This window comes from Octopus bimaculoides, chromosome 6 (genome assembly GCF_046866305.1).
Source record: "Octopus bimaculoides isolate indiv1 chromosome 6, ASM4686630v1, whole genome shotgun sequence".
Lineage (NCBI taxonomy): Eukaryota > Metazoa > Mollusca > Cephalopoda > Octopoda > Octopodidae > Octopus > Octopus bimaculoides.
Window position 1 is genome coordinate 40897181 of NC_142933.1, and position 17500 is coordinate 40914680.

Consider the following 17500-nt stretch of genomic DNA (forward strand, 5'->3'; position numbering starts at 1 on the left):
GACTTAATCACTTCTTCCCATGTCTTTAAATTGGTTTAGTCAGAGGGTAAAGGCTGTATCCTTGAACTTGATCTTTGCAGGCTGTTTTGAAACTGGTGATACTCATCAACAACTGCACATCTATGATTGCAGAACAGACATGTGTGGTGGGGAGGAAAATTCCAGTGAATGACATGACATTCTGGAGAGAAAGGGCTCAGAGACAGCTGTTAGTGCAAGACCTGGTTTGAGAGAATATGTAGAAGTTACAAGAGGAGGAGATAAGATCATATTGGATGGGGTGGGGGTGAAGCTGATAAGCAAGCAGCTGAGAAGTGATGAGTACAGTAAGAGTGGTAGTTGTAGCAGTAGTAGTAACTGTAGTAAAGATGACATGAGGGGATGACGTGTCAGCAGGTTAGATGTTGAAGTGTATAGTTTAGGGACTTGTACTATTTAATCAGGTAGTTTTCATTTGAACGCAGACAAGGATATTCATGTGCATAGCAGCAATGCAATCATAAGGAATAATATTCAGTTGTGGGTCCCTCTTGAACTATCATGGCACTTTTCCACACAGATTTCCTTTTCCATTACCATAAACATATTCATAACTTCGTAATTGACTCACCTGTATACATTGGCTAAAGCCTTTAATACCCAGCTGCTCTCTCAGCTCAATTTTGCTCTGTCCTTTATACATTACAAAACATGCTCACCTCATTTCTTCTCCAGCCTCCACAGATCTTCTACATCCTATGCCTAATGTTTTCTTATGATGCAGCATCACATTTCTTTTGCAAAAGCTTCCTATCACCTGCTATTGTCCTGAGAAAGAACCTCTTTATTGACAACTATGGTATTAACTTACTAAATTTCTTCCCCTGCTTCTTCACTTTATGCACTTCCTACAACCAGCATTAGAACTGATCAGATCATATAGGTAACATGTATCTCATGATACCATCTGAGAAGTCCTATATTCAGGGTGCTTCTACTATTAACTACTCCATTACATCTAGCTCACTGAAAACTTGTAACCAGCATTGCTATTTTAATTAATTTTGATATAAAATATAATTCTAGTGGGAAAAAAACCCAATCATCTAAACACTTTACTGAGCTCTCACTCGACTACAAATCATGTAAACAGATAAGAAAGTGAAGTAATTTATTCTTTGCTGAGCAACTATGAGTCAACAAGGAATCATCTTCATGGTTGTTCAATCTACCAGAAATAGTAGCTAAATCTCCCTCAAATACATCTTATCAACTTAAAAGTGAAGCATACATTTGACAATATAGTCCTTAATAAAAATATGCAATACTCATTTTTGGAACGTCTTTCCTCAAAGCCTCTGTTCAGTCATAGTTGGCCTGGAGCCTAACAACAATCAACAACTAAGCAAATAGTAGCTACCTAGATGAAGACATTCAAAATCTAGCAACAATCCCAGTTGGGTCTGCTGTTTCTACTTTCATCTCTTTAATATCAGTATTAAAATCTATACTGAAGTTTTTACCTCAATAGCTAACATGGCTCAGTAGATAATGGTTAGTGCTGCACTCACGATCAAAAGATTGTAGTCTCAATTTCTGAACTGGGCAGTCTGTTGTGTTCTTGAGCAAAATGCCTTATTTCACAGTGCTCCAGTTCACTCAGTGGTAAATTAATCCTAGTAATAGCTGGGAAGTTAACCCTTTGACAGACCAGCATCCCATTCAGTGAGGAGTATTGTAATCTCAGTCATTTATATGCCATGAAAACTGAGTTAAAGATCGTGCCTTATGAATCTTAGAGCTCATGACAAACCTAAGCTAACCTTCTGTCAGCTTCACTGAGGTAATCTCTCAATATCCCACTCATGTGGTTCATTCTATTACATTTCTTAGTTAATTCCTTTCAAATCAAAATCAAAATCAAAATGGAAAATGAAGTTGTAGCCGATGCCAATGCTGTCTGACTGGCACCCATGTTGGTGGCACATAAAAGGCACCATTCAAGTGTGAGTCAATGCCAGTGCTGCCTGACTGGCTCCCCATGCTGGTGGCACATAAAAGGCACCACCCAAACATGGTTAATGCCAGTGCCACCTGACAGCCCCCCCCCCCCCCTTGTCAGTGGCACATAAAAAGCACCAACTACACTCCCAGAGTGGTTGGCATTAGAAAGGGCATTTAGCTGTAGAAACCTTACCAGATCAGATTGGAGCCTGGTGCAGCCTACTGGCTTGCCAGCCTGCAGTTAAACCATCCAACCCATGCCAGCATGGAAAACAGACGTTAAATGATGATGATGATGGCTGTTATCTCTTCCGTATTTTGATTACATTTAACTCCAGTAACATTATGGATCATACAAACATACTGCTTTGCATTTCAAAGCAATTCACATAATGCCAAACATAAACAAACATCCTACTTGCAGCTTTTTTCTTCTATCAAGCTTTTTAATATTTTAACCTGATACTTCCTCTCTTTCATATCTTCTTGGACTATAACAACTCTTATAACTATTTCCTCCACCTTGTCGCTCCCTATTTAGGTAAAGATCCAACCCATCCCTAGAACAAATCAAGGCATTGCAGCAGGTTATTCCTTAGGAATGCATCATTTTCTGCTGTTTATGAGATTTCCCTCTCTATCATAATTTCACACTCTCCAATACTATACCCCTTACAGTTAAGGGGTCTTGCTTTGGAGTACTTGGTGACCTCACTAGTACTGGTGTCACAAACAAATGCACCCAATACACTCTGCAAAGTGGTTGGCATTAGGAAGAGCATCCAGCTGTAGAAACATGCAAGCTTGGAAAAAGTGGCATTAAACAGTGATGGTGGTGGCAGTGGTGGTGGAGGTGGTGGCGGTGGTGGCGGTGGTGGCAGTAGTGGTGGCAGCGGTGACAGCAGCAGCAGCAGTGGTGGTGGTGGTGGTGGTGGTGGTGGCTGTGGTGGTGGCGGCGGTGGTGGTGGCGGTGGCAGTGGCGGTGGTGGTGGTAGTGATGGTGAATCCTTGTTGAAACTCTTTGGTATAGATTTTATTTTGCCTTATTTGTTTTTTGTTTTTTTTTTGCTTCTCAATCTTCATCGGTCCCAACACAAAGTCTGCAACCACCTTTATCACAAGCATCTGACATTTCCCTTTTTGTTAAGTACAGATTTAATTTCCCTTTCATGCTCACCAGAGAGGTAGGCAAGCAACCAGTTGGATATTAGGCTTTCTGAAGTGTGAGCCTTCTTCATTTCATCATATACCTTCATGGTACTTATTTTGCTATTTCACGTTTACTTGTCTTGTAGTTTCTTGAATATGACTGTTCAAATTACCAGTTATGATATTACAACATTTTTGGCATTAATACTTGAGATGAACTGCTTCAGATAGTCTCATAGAGTCAGTGTTTTTTTTCTACTTGTTTTATCGTTTCTTTGTTTGAGTTTTTCTTTTCTGTTTTTGGTATTTTTTTTTTTTTTTTTTTGTTACACCAATAATAAACTTACTTGTAGGGCATATATAGAGGTCATGGTTACAATCACATTGACTATTGTTATGAGTTTAATTATTGTGTGAAGTCTGCTAGAAAAAATCAGCCTAATCTCTCTCAAACCTCACTCTACCAACCTAGAAGACAAAAATGCACATTAGATAATCTAATCAAGGTTATAATATGTCTATATCAGGCTAAGGCAGTGAGCTGGCAGAATCATTAGCATGCTGGGAAAAATGCTTAACAACATGTCACCTGTCTTTATATTCTAAATTCAAATTCTGCCATGGTCGACTTTGCCTTTCATCTTTTCAGGGGTCTATAAAATAAGTACCAGTTGAGCCCTGGGGTCTATGTAACTTACTTGCCCTCTCCCCTAAAACTGCTGACATTATGCCAAAATTTGAAACCAATATGGCTAGAGCGAGTATCAGCAACTATTTTCTCGAAGTGGGCCACATGACACTTGGCTCATCATTAGGCAAGCCACACTACCAAAAACATTAATGGAAATTTTTCATTAGGTGTACCATTCTGAAGGTCCCACAGATCACAGGTTGTATATGACTGGTCAAGAGAAAATAGCAGGATGGTCAAAGAATGGTTTGAATTATAGGCTTGTTTGATAAATGCTGACCTGAGGCTAAAGAACAACAACAATAACCAAATAAGTTAGTACATCTCAAAAGTCAACTCATCTGTCACCATTAAATTTCTTTATGATTGATAAAGCAGCAAAGACACTTTTACATGGTCTCTGAACTTTCAAGAAATAACAGTCAAATCCTAAGACTGTGAAGTACAGGGGTGTATAAGGTACATGGTGGTAGTCTCTCGCAGACCGAGAAAAAAGACTCTGTCATTCCTTGTTGAACAATCTGTGCAGATGATTTGCTTATAGTGATCAAATGTATGTGCTGTAAATTAACTCACTCCCTCCATCGAATCGATGTTGCCTGAACAGGTACACAGTGTACCACATGTCAGGTGTCAAGGTGATCGAAGAGCAACATGTGATGAAGCATTTTGCTCAGGAATATAGCACACCATCCAGTCTAGGAACTGAAACCATAATCTCATAATTGTGACTACAACGCCCTAACCACTACGCCATGCATACTCACATCAGAAACATAATACCTGAATAAAAGACATAAATTGTCATGGCTGGAACGATTTTGATCTTAAGTTTACTCAATCATAGGTGTATCCTAGATATGACACATAAGCTGCATCCAATGGTGAGGTTCCAGTTCAAGAGTTCTAGGTTGTGGACAGCATGGTGTTATTATCTCTCAATTACTATTACCCTCAGGTCTGTTTTGACTCAGAATGGAAGTACCTGTTAGGGTTCCATCTAAGAGTTAAATTGATTTTTTTTGTCAGAGTAGATTGAGCTTCTTAGCTGTGGTGAAAGCAGTCAATCCAGGAGAAGGAAAACTTCAGAATTAATTACACTCATCCAATATGACCTGTGTCAGCACAGAACAGTTTGGCTGATAGATTCATACCCTGGAGGAAACTAGCTCATGTTAGTGCAGATTCTGCCACAGGTGGAATTGATTATTACTCAATCAGAGATGATGTGGAGTTAAACAACTAAATGAAACCAAACTAACAAGGAGCTCTCTACATCAGTGATTCTAAACCATTTTTTAACCCTTGAATTACTATTTTGTTCTCATGGACATCCCATAACTATTCAATGCTTAAAAGTTAATTTTATAGATATTTCACTTAACCCATTACCTCCCATAGTTCTATTAACTGGAAATTTTTTTATGAAACTTTGATTTCTAGCATAAAACAGCCTTAGAAACAGGCTGGAATGATCAAAATAACATTTTAAATAGAAATAAGCGAGATATTGGGTGAAAAATAAGCAAACCTCATTTGAATATCAGAGAAATATACCTAGTAGATATGGCAAAAAGGTTAGATATGTGTAAATATTGACAAATAATTACGAAATTTGTAATTTTTAAGTGATCTCATATGAGATCACTGGTAGGTAATGGGTTGATATTCCTGTTTTGCTTTTCATGCATTTACTTGTGTACATTTGCAATAACACTCTCTGAGGCAACATGTTTCAGTGGCTGCAAACATATTGAACTATATAAACCATCAGAGAAAGAAACCCAATTGTTTCAAGCAATAAATACAAAGCAACATTTTTCATAAACCCTTAAAAGACTACCTTGGATCTCCAATTTACTGTTTGTTTGTGTGATCCTCCTCACCAAAATCTTATATGGAACCCCAAGGGTCACACAGACCCTAATTGAGAACCACTGAGTTTGGCTGCTATCATGTAGAGTCTACATGGTAGCTTGCCTTACTAAAAATATCAGCTAAACTACCCTTAAATCATAACCTATGTCTTCAAAAAGGGGGATAGTTAAGGATAACATTGAATAATGTGGGATACATGATGCCAAAATAAAAAATGGAATTGTCAAGGGTGGAACACTTTTGGTCATAAGTCTGCTCTGTTAGGGTCAATATGGGATTAAGTAACTCTGATATATTACACATATCCACTCAACTGTTCTATGACTAGGTTATCTTAGCCAGCTCACCAAACCTAGTTTTCACCATACCAGCCTTATGCGACACCTGAAATGAAGAACATGACAAGAACTGTTTTACAGTTGCTGGTAGAATTGCCTGAAGGCTTGTGTGTGTGTGTGTGTGTGTGTGTGTGTGTGTGTGAGTGTGAGTGTGTGAGTTTGTGTATGTGAGTAGTGTATGTGTGTGCACATGCATGTGTGCACATGTGAGTGAGCATATGTGTGTGTGAGTGCATGTGCAAGTGTGTGTGAGCATGAGTGTGTTGTGTGTGTGTGTGTATGTGTGTGAGCATGTGTGTGGGTGTGTGTGTGTGTGTGTGTGTGTGTGCACGTGTGTGAGTGAATGAGTGAGATGCCCTTGTATTATCATTGCTATTTAGCACCACACTAATTCTGAGAGAGCAGAACTATGATCAGAGTATCTCCTCAGGGTATCTCAGGGAACTTGGCATATGTAGGGCAACATTATCAATGTATCCTTTCTTTCTGAATTCAGTAGAGATTAGAGAAAAATTTGGTTGTCATTTCTAGCAGCTCAAATGATCGCACTATGAGTTGGTTTAAAGTATTGGCCCATCTCACATGCAAACATGTATGTATGCATAAGTAAGCATTGGACTGTGCACAGGTGTATATGTACTATGTAACTGTGTATATGAATTTGTATGTACTGAACCACAGCTTATTTATTGCAAAGCTAGTTACAATAAATAAAAAAAAAGAATTGCTAAATATAATATTTTGTAGTTATATGTTTGGGTTTCTACTGCTTTCTCTGCCAAAAACTTGTTGCCTCATGCACAATAATCCATAGTGATTGGACTCAAAGCTCTGCCTTGCATATTTGATTTGACGTAAACACTACACAAATCTTCTCATATTAGCATTGACTGTAACATTTTAAACAGCATTTTGTGCTACACAAAAATTCTTACTGATAAGATCATTTCTTTTCCAACAAAAACCAAGTTTTGCTTTTTATTCTACTACTACTATCATTATTATTATTGTTATTATTATTATTATTATTATTATCATTACTATTATTATTATAGTTGTTGTTGTTGTTGTTGTTGCTGTGTTTTGTATGAGCTGGTCTAAGTCTCACCTAAAGACCTAAGTAACAGCAAGTTGGATATTTTACTATGGGTGTTATTTATAATTAGCAATGGTATATTGTAGAAAGAGGGGGAACCAGATTCAGAGAACCAAGATTATTATTATTATTATTATTATTATTATTATTATTATTAGTAGTAGTAGTAGTAGTAGTAGTAGTAGTAGTAGTAGTAAGGTGGCGAACTGAAAAATCGTTAGTACATTAGGTGAAATGCTTAACGGTATTTCACCCATTGCAACATTCTGAGTTCAAATTCCGCTGAGATTGACTTTGCCTTTCATCCTTTCAGGGTCAACAAATTAAGTAGCAGTGAAACGCTGTGGCCAATGTAATCAACTAGTCCCCACCCCCAAAAAATTTCCAGCCTTTAGTAGAAAGAATTATTATTACTATGTGCTGAGTTCAAATCCCACTGAGGTCGACTTTGCCTTTCATCCTTTAGTAGAAAGGATTATTATTATCATTTCATTTGTTGGAGCAAATTCCTAACATCATTGGGCTTCTAAAAGTAACCATAGATGCCAAAAACCTCCCTAAGTATGCTAGCTGTCCCTAATAATACTGTTTCCTGGAGCTACATTAAACTAGGTTTTATGCCTATTTCCCCTCTCCTAATGTCCCTGAATAAGGATATTTATGGATGATGAACAAAACACCCATGTTTCGACAGGTCAATTATTCAAACCCCAATTAATTCCTCTCAAAACATGGCTATGGTGCTCTCCCACTACACCTGCTCATGATCAGAGATGCACATATAATTAGCCACTAAGGTTCAACTAGTTAAGATCAAACAACTGACAAGCATATCTGTGGTATTGAGCAGAATATTTGCCGTAGCCCATTTTTTACACCAAGACAGAACATGTACATGATAACACTTTCAATCATAACTGATCAGAAGCCACCAGAACCACTACCTGGGCATTGCATCTGGGCATTGCATCATCATCGTTATTATTACAACTTTATTTCCTAAGTAAAAAATCTAATATTTAACAGAAATCTTATTTACAACAAAGTCATAACCAAGACCATAGAAACATCAATATATATATATATATATATATATATATGTATGTATATATATATATATATATATATATATGTATATATATATATATATATATATATATAAATATATATATCATCATCATCATCATCGTTTAACGTCTGCTTTCCATGCTAGCATGGATTGGACGATTTGACTGAGGACTGGTGAAACCGGATGGCAACACCAGGCTCCAGTCTGATTTGGCAGAGTTTCTACAGCTGGATGCCCTTCCTAACGTCAACCACTCAGAGAGTGTAGTGGGTGCTTTTACGTGTCACCCGCACGAAAACGGCCACGCTCGAAATGGTGTCTTTTATGTGCCACCCGCACAAGCCAGTCCAGGGGCACTGGCAACGATCTCGCTCGAAAATCCTATGGGAGCCAGTCAGGCGGTACTGGCAACGGCCACGCTCAAAATGGTGCATCTCATGTGCCACCCGCACAAGAACCAGTCCAGGGGCACTGGCAACGATCTTACTTGGCTTGCCGGGTCTTCTCACGCACAGCACATTTCCAAAGGTCTCGGTCATGTGTATATATATATATATGATAAATGCACTGCACACAAATTATTAGCACTAAATTCATTTTCTTTTTTCAATAAGAACTAAGATTTTTCCTTTTTGTTCTATTTTATTTATTCGTTTCCAAAGTAAAATATACTTAACAGAAAATTTTAATTTTAACGCACTCGGAACCAAGACCATGAAAACTTCAAAATATAAATACAGAAGAGGCGCCATATGAAATTTCTTGTGAAGTCAAAGTAAAATAATTACATATCAAACTAGAATTAATATTCCATGTTTGTCAGCAGGGGTTATTTTTACCATGATGTATATTAAAGACTGAAAGTATCGAATAAAAACTTAAGTGTTATTCATATATAATAATGATATTCTCTTAAGTGAAGTTGACAACAGACTTTAGAAAATTTTCATTCATGGTTACCATTGTTTTACTTAGCAAATGGAATATGCGTACATGTTTGTGCGTGTATGTGTGTGTGAAAGATATGTTTTGCAACTTTAGCTAGATGAGAGTATGCATATATACATATATATATATATATATATATAAGTCTTAGTGTATGCATGTATATATGTATGAATACATGAATATGTGTCTGCATATTTATATATATGTCTATGTCTGCATGTGTGTATTTTAATAGAAACTCAAATCCTCTGTAAAAATTCTCTTTTACTGACTCCTCATTCTCACTTTCTATCATCTTTTTTTGTGATGTGTGTGTGGGTGGGCATATGCAATATATTGTGTGTATATACATATATACAATTTATACACAAGTTTTGTATATGTACACACACTTTTTGTATATCTTCAAATATATGAATTACACGTTTATATATATATATATATATATATATATATACACATACATATATACATACATACATATATATGTATATGTATACACGCACACACACACACACACACACACACACACACACACACACACACATATATAAACATGTACTTCGTATATTTATACCCACAGACATATTGCATATGAACTAACACACTCAGGCAAAGCCTGGGAAGAGGTAGTAAGTAAGGTTGGATATTATATATATTATGTCACCCACACATTTCCTTTCATACATCAATTGCTATCATGCTGTTACCTTACTTCCAAGTACATGCCAACACATGCACATGATAACCCATCTTCATTTCTGTTTAACATACAGGAATCATCTACATAGATTTTAGACACACATATTCTAGATTTGCAAAGCTTCTTCTTAACAGAAACTTCAAGAACCATCATCAGTGTGGACAGGTTAAGCTATCTACTTCAACAAAATTTCAGCAGCACCAAGATACAGTCACCAAAAATATCTTGAGTTTTGCACTACAATGTCTAGCTAAAGGTCTCAGAGGTACTGTTTATACATACACACATGTGGGGGGGGGGGGGGGTTGTAGCTTAGTAATTAGGGTGCGGGACTCATGATTATAAGATTGTGGCCCCGATGCCTGGACCAGGCAATGTGTTGTGTTCTTGAACAAAACACTTCATTGTATGTTACTCCAGTACACTCAGCTGGCAAAAATGAGTAATCCTGTGATTGACTGGTGTCCACTCCAGGTGGGGAATTTTTACCCCACAGAAACTGAGAAACCGGCCCTTATGAGTCAGTGTGACTCAAGAAGGTAATTTTACTTTATACACACACACACACACACACACACACACATACACATGTATGTATATATTTAATAATAATTTAACATAGCCCCACATGACTATGGTGGCATGTAAAAAGCAACATTTGAGCATGGTTGATGCCAGTGCCAACAGCCTGGCTCCCATGCTGGTGGCATATAAAAAAGCACCATATGAGTGTGCTCGATGCCAGTGACGCTGGACTGACTCCCATGCTGGTGGCACGTAAAAAGTACCATATGAGTGTGGTCAATGTCAGTGCTGCTGGACTGGCTCATGTGCCGGTGGCACATAAAAAGCACCATTCGAGCATGGTCAATGCTGGTGCCGCCTGACTGACCCCTATGCCAGTGGCATGTAAAAAGCACCCTCTATACTCTTGGAGTGGTTGGTGTAAGGAAGGGCATCCAGCTGTAGAAACCTTGCCAAAACAGATAGGAGGTTGGTATAGCCTCCTGACTTGCCAGTCCTGTTAAACTGCCCAACCTAAGCCAGCATGGAAAGAGGATGTTAAACGACAATGACAACGACGACGATGATGATGATGATATATATCATCATCATCATCATCATCGTTTAACGTCCGCTTTCCATGCTAGCATGGGTTGGACGATTTGACTGAGGACTGGTGAAACCAGATGGCAACACCAGACTCCAATCTAATTTGGCAGAGTTTCTACAGCTGGATGCCCTTCCTAACGCCAAGATATATATATATATATATATATATATATATATATATATATATATATATATATTATATTATATTAGAAGAAAAAGGACAACAAAAACCAAGGCAGGACAGGTATCTCAAATCATTTATAATAATTTAATTAGGGTAAGATGAATTTGAAGTCTTACAGCTGTTTCTGAGATATCCCAAGTGATAGACTAGCCTGTCTGTACATTGGGTATTCCATTATCAGAGACAAGGTGAGTATGTTTGAAAAATCTTTTCCTCTAATACAATGTATACTTGCTACCTCAGAAGCCTACTACGGATCACTAGCTCCAGCCTCAGCTGTGAACTTGGAACCTAATGGATGATCAATTATAGCACTTTCTCTGTGTACCTATTCATTTAGATCACCAGTGAACTAAACCCCTCATACTTTATATATATATCATCATCATCATTATCATCATTATCATCATCATCATCATCATCATCATCATCATCATCATCATCATTAAACGTCCGTTTTCCATGCTGGCATGGGTTGGATGGTTTGACTGAGGTCTGGAGAGCTAGCAGCTGCACCAGGCTCCAGGCTGATCTGGCAATGTTTCTACAGCTGGATGCCATTCCTAATGCCAACCACTCCAAGAGTGTAGTGGGTGCCTTTTACATGCCATTTACACACACACACACACACACACACACACACACACATGATATTCACATGGTAGGGTATGATGTTGATGCAAGTTAGCAGCTCAGTCATTGTTCCGTAGAGTTTGAGAACATTAGCAGCAGCAGTCTTTATATTTTCATTGTGTTGGTTTAGAAGTGAGGTTGCATGACCAGCATGGGTGAGCCGTTGTCTATATGAGTGGCAAAGATTAAATACTCTGCCCTTGTGTATGGTTTGGTCAACTGGACCTTTGGTGCAATATGTATATGTACATGTATTTTAGTGCATGTGTGTCCACATGCATAAGTTTGTCTTAAAATATATCTGTGTATGTGTGTAGGTGTGTATTATTTCAATACATGTGTATTGAAATAATTGGTTAATTCTCTTAAAAGAATTGAAAAATCTTTGTAAACCTAGGTGTGGTTGTGTGGTTGTGTTGTAAGAAGCTTGCTTCCCAATCACATGGTTCCAGGTTCAGTCCCACTGCGTGGCACCTTGGCTAAGTGTCTTCAACTATAGCCTCGTGCTAACCAAAATCTTGTGAGTGGATTTGGTAGACGGAAACAGAAAGAAGTCCATTGTGCGTGTGTGTGTGTGTGTGTGTGTGTCTTTGAGTCTGAGGAATCCCCCAACACTGCTTGATAACTGGTATTGTGTTTACGTCACTGTAACCTAGTGGTTCAGCAAAAGAGACCAATTGAGTAAGTACCAGGCTTAAAATAGAATTAAGTACTAGGGTCAATTCATTTGACTAGAATTGCTTCAAGGCAGTGCCCCAGCATGGCCACAATCTAATGACTGAAACAAGTAAAAGATAAAAGATCTATAAAAATGCCTTTAACAGTACAGACACCTAAAGATCAACAGGACAAAATTTGAAGTGCCAGTTAGCAAACCAAGAATACAAATATGAGTACATGAGCACGAGCAAAGAAGTAGCCTTGCTTGATATGTTAAGGGGATAGATCTGTTATCAATAATGCAAACTCACTAAAAGTATTGTCTATACAAATGTGGCAATGAAATCTTTAATGTCAGACAAACAGCAAACAAGGCATTTTGATATGATACATGCACAAAAATAGTAAACTGTAGGAACACTGAATTAAGGAGCAGGAGGTAGTTAATATTAGATTTACTCTGTGAAATTCCCAGACAGCTGAGTAGATTTATTTGATAGTTTATGTTAGCTTGGTGAACTAATTAGTTTTAACAAGAGTTCAAGCAGTGGAATAAATTTTATGTTGTGAGAAAGAAGAACTTAATGTTTTGCACAGAACCCCTTGCTGGAGAGGAATCAAATGTTCACTGATGCTGCAAAATAAATAAATTTTACCTGTAATACAAGTAAACATTTCTTCTCTCTCTTTCTCTTTCTCCCCCCCCCCCCCTCTCTCTCTCCCTCTCTTTCTCTCTCTCTCTTTCTCTTTCTCCCCCCCCTCTCTCTCTCCCTCTCTTTCTCTCTCTCTCTCTCTCTTACCAATTAAAAATTCTGTCAAAAATGTTAGTCTTCCCTGCTTCCTCACTGCAGTATTTACTAAAGCAAAAGGTCACTGGATTCTTCTGATTTTAACTGTTTTTATTAATTAATATTAACTGATTTATAGGCAGCAAGCTGGCAGAAATGTTAGCACACCAGGCGAAATGCTTAGCAATATTTTATCTGTCTTTACGTTCTGAGTTCAAATTCCAATGAGTCGACTTTGCCTTTCATCCTTTCGGGGTCGATAAATTAAATACCAGTTGTAAACTTGTGTCGATGTAATTGAGTGGCCCCCTCCCCTAGAGTAGAAAAGAATATTAACTGATTTAGAGGCAGTGAGCTGGTAAAATGCTGAGTGGCATTTCATCCAGCTTTATATTTCAAGTTCAAATCCTGCCAAGGTCAACTTTGCCTTTGATCCTTATGGTGTTGTTTAAAACAAGTACCAGTTGAGTATTGGGATTGATGTTATTGACTTACCCACTACCCCAAAATTGCTGGTCTTGTACCAACATTTGAAATAAATACTGATTTACTAATTAATATTAGAGTACTAATTACTACTAAGTTGGCTGCAGGAAAACATATTGGATAAATTAGCAGAGTTGCTAAGGCATCAGATAGAATTCTTTGAGGCATTGGTTGCCGCTTTATGTTCTGAGTTCATATCCTACCAAAGTCAATTTATTGTTCATTCTTCTGGGTCTTTAAGATAAACTGTCAGGCCAGGATAGTAGCTTAGATGAATTGATGGAACATCAGACAAAATATTTTGCAATATTTATATAAGTTCTTTACATTCTGAGTTTCCAAGTACCTCTGATAAATTTTTCTGTGTCTAGGCAACAACATGATGTCTTGTAAAAAATTTACCAGAAGGATAGCAATAATACATCTCACCTTTTAAATGCATGGCATTTATCAAAGAAGTTACCATGGGTTGTTAATCACTTAGATGATGTCACGAAAGAGAAACCATAGTTATGATAGCAATGAAGGAACAGGAGAAGAAAACAGATGAGGTGAGAATGATTTGCTAAAAGTATAAGGTTAATCTGAATGAAAGGTGTAGAAAAAGTAACCTGAGTGACAGCTAAGTGTTGTAAAATTTAGCCAATGTATGCAGGGGAATTAACATTGTAGATATAGGTATGTTATGGAATGGAACAATGAATTCTGTAGAGGAAATGGTCAAGTGATGTGAAACCTTACGATGTTGGGCTTCTAAAATATGAAGAGGTTGAAATAGAAGGTGACATAATTGATGTTATAAACTTGTCATTCTGTGCCCAGCATGAAAAAATGAAAATAAAAGCTTTGATGATGATGGTAATTTGGCTCTATGCAACTTGAAGTTTTGTGGGCTCATCAAACAAACCACATGAGGCTTAGGTTACCTAAGTTGCATGGAGCTGAACCAAACTGTTTTAAAATAATATATGTAACTCCTACTAAATGTGTTGAATTCCATTTTCTTTTGTTTGTCCACTCACTCATATGTGTGTGTAAATATATATATATATTTATATATATATATATATATATATATATATATATTCATATAAATGTGTGTGTGTGAGATCAGTGTAGTTAGTGTTCTTGTATAGCTGCATCCTGCTGAAAAGGTACTGGAAGAATATGGGCAGGAAGGGCAAACTTCTTTGGAGGAAGGACTGGGTGCTGGGTATAATGATTAAAGAAAAACAATCCTGGGGTGGGTTGTGATATAAGTGACAGGAACAGAAGAGATGAGTGAAATAAGAATGACTAAGAGAGGTAAGCATGGGGTTAACCAGCCAGCTCAGAGAAGCAAAGGCCACTACAGTTGTAGTACAGAAACTAGAGTGAAGAGATGGCTTATTGATGAGCCGGAGAATGGCAGGTGTTGGTGAGTAGTCTTTCTTTCAATACAGTCTAGAATGCAACAACATTAAATATGCTGTGAGACATGAATTATTCTTATATACCATTTATCTCTTATTATTATTCACCATCAGACAAAACCAGAATGGAATCCTATTATAATCCTTCTCTATATGAACATATTGCAAAAGGCTTTTTAGTTCCTTATTTATTCATTTTTGCATTTTCTGTCACATTTTTGTGTACAGCATGTTATTGCTTCCAGGTTTAAAATGAGACAATTGCTAGCTCACTGGAATTTTAATGGAGAAAGAGAGACAAAGGATTGCTGGGCCAATTCGCCAATTTGGGTGGATAGGAACAAATAGATATATACTTTGAAAGCATCATATTTTTGTTTTTCTTCACAAAGACTATGTATCTTTACATCTTTCATCAATATACATGTATCAGTGAAAAATACACATAGATATATATGGGTGTATGCATATATATGTGTATGTAGGCATGGCTGTGTGGTAAAAAGCTTGCTTCCCAACCACATGGTTCCGGGTTCAGTTTCACTGTGTGGCCCCTTAGAAGAGTGTCTTTTACTATAGCCTCAGGCCAACCAAAGCCTTGTGAGTGGATATGGCAGATGGAAACTGAAAGAATCTGTTGTGTATGTGTGTGTGTGTGTGTGTTTATATTTGTGTTTGCATCTGTTTGTCTCTACATCATCACTTGACAACCGATCTTGGTGTGTTTACATCCCTATAACTTAGCAGTTTGGCAAAAAAGACCAATAGAATAAGTACCAGGCTTACAAAGAATAAGTCGATTTCTTCAACTAAAAGGTGGTACTCCAGCATGGCCACTGTCAAAATAATTGAAACAAGTAAAAGAATACGTATATATGTATGTATATATACATATATATATATATATATATATATATATATATATATATATATATACACACACACACATGCACACACACACACACACACGTATATATGTGTATCTCCACCACCACTCTCTCATATTCTGAGTCTCTTTTACATGGCATGTAAAATGCAAAAGCGAACAGTTGAGCTTCACGCAGTCTTCTAACTTTCCAGCTCCTGTCAAGCCATCCAACCCATGCCAACATGGAAAACAAACATTAAATGATGATGATGATGATGATGGTGATCATGATTATATGTACATATATACACACACATATATATAAATATACACACACACACACACACACACACACACACATATATATATAAATATATATAAATGCATATATATATATATATATATATATATATATATATATATATATATATATATAGATATACATATATATATATATATATATACATATACATATATAGGTTGAAACTGTAGTGATAATTGGAAGCTTGACTAATGAATAGAAAGCCACAAATATTCTGTCCCGGCTTTCCTGTCTATCTTTGTTTCGTCCATCTGTCCATATGTTTTCATTGTTGTCCGTTACGTTCTTGTTTCATTTTTGGGATTTATATATACATATGGTTCCAGGTTCAGTCCCACTGCATGGCATCTTGGGCAAGTGTCTTCTACTATAGCCTCGGGCTGACCAAAGCTTTGTGAGTGGATTTGGTAGACGGAAACTGAAAGAAGCCCGTCGTATATATGTATGTGTGTGTGTATGTTCGTGTGTCTGTGTTTGTCCCCCCAACATCGCTTGACAACCGATGGTGGTGTGTTTACGTCCATGAAACTTAGCGGTTTGGCAAAAAAGACCGATAGAATAAGTATTAGGCTTTCAAAGAAGAAGTTCTGGGGTCGATTTACTCGACTAAAGGCAGTGCTCCAGCATGGTCACAGTCAAATGACTGAAACAAGTAAAAGAATAAAAGAGAAAAAGAGAGATATAGTGGCGTACATACACCTTTTGTTCAGCTTATTAGTAAGTATATATCTAAATTCTGTACGACTTTCTTCTTTTTTCCTTTTTTCCTTTTCTCGCTCCCCCTCTCACGTTTCTTGGCATTCTCTTTCTTTAATCTCTCTACTTTCCTCTGTTATCTTCCTTGTACCTTTCCCTCTCTCTCTCTCTCTAGTTCCTTCCCTAGTTCTTCAATCCCTCTGTTCCCTACCTCTCTCTGTTCCTTCCATGTGACCAGTGCTTGGCCAAGCATGATCTTTCTGTCTTGGCTTGACCGCCACTCACACAATGCCTTATTTTCCTGTCTCCTGACCTTCATCTATGTTTGTCGCCATAAGGCTTCCACTTCACATGCCAGCTTAACTTAATTTGTCCTTTTAGTTGAAAGACACCTGTTGTTATCTTTTTTGTTTGTATTTGTAATCGTGTAACATTTTCTCCATTTTCTCGTTTTTTTGTCTGTGTTGTCCCACATATTTGTCA

The 17500-nt window shown here is 37.4% G+C and overlaps 1 protein-coding gene across 6 annotated transcripts in view; it reads left to right on the forward strand.

Annotated features, from left to right (window-relative positions):
* Positions 1–17500, forward strand: part of LOC106884336 (voltage-dependent T-type calcium channel subunit alpha-1G) — a 1091242-nt gene that overhangs the window by 361116 nt on the left and 712626 nt on the right. The gene's annotated exons all lie outside the window — the stretch shown is intronic.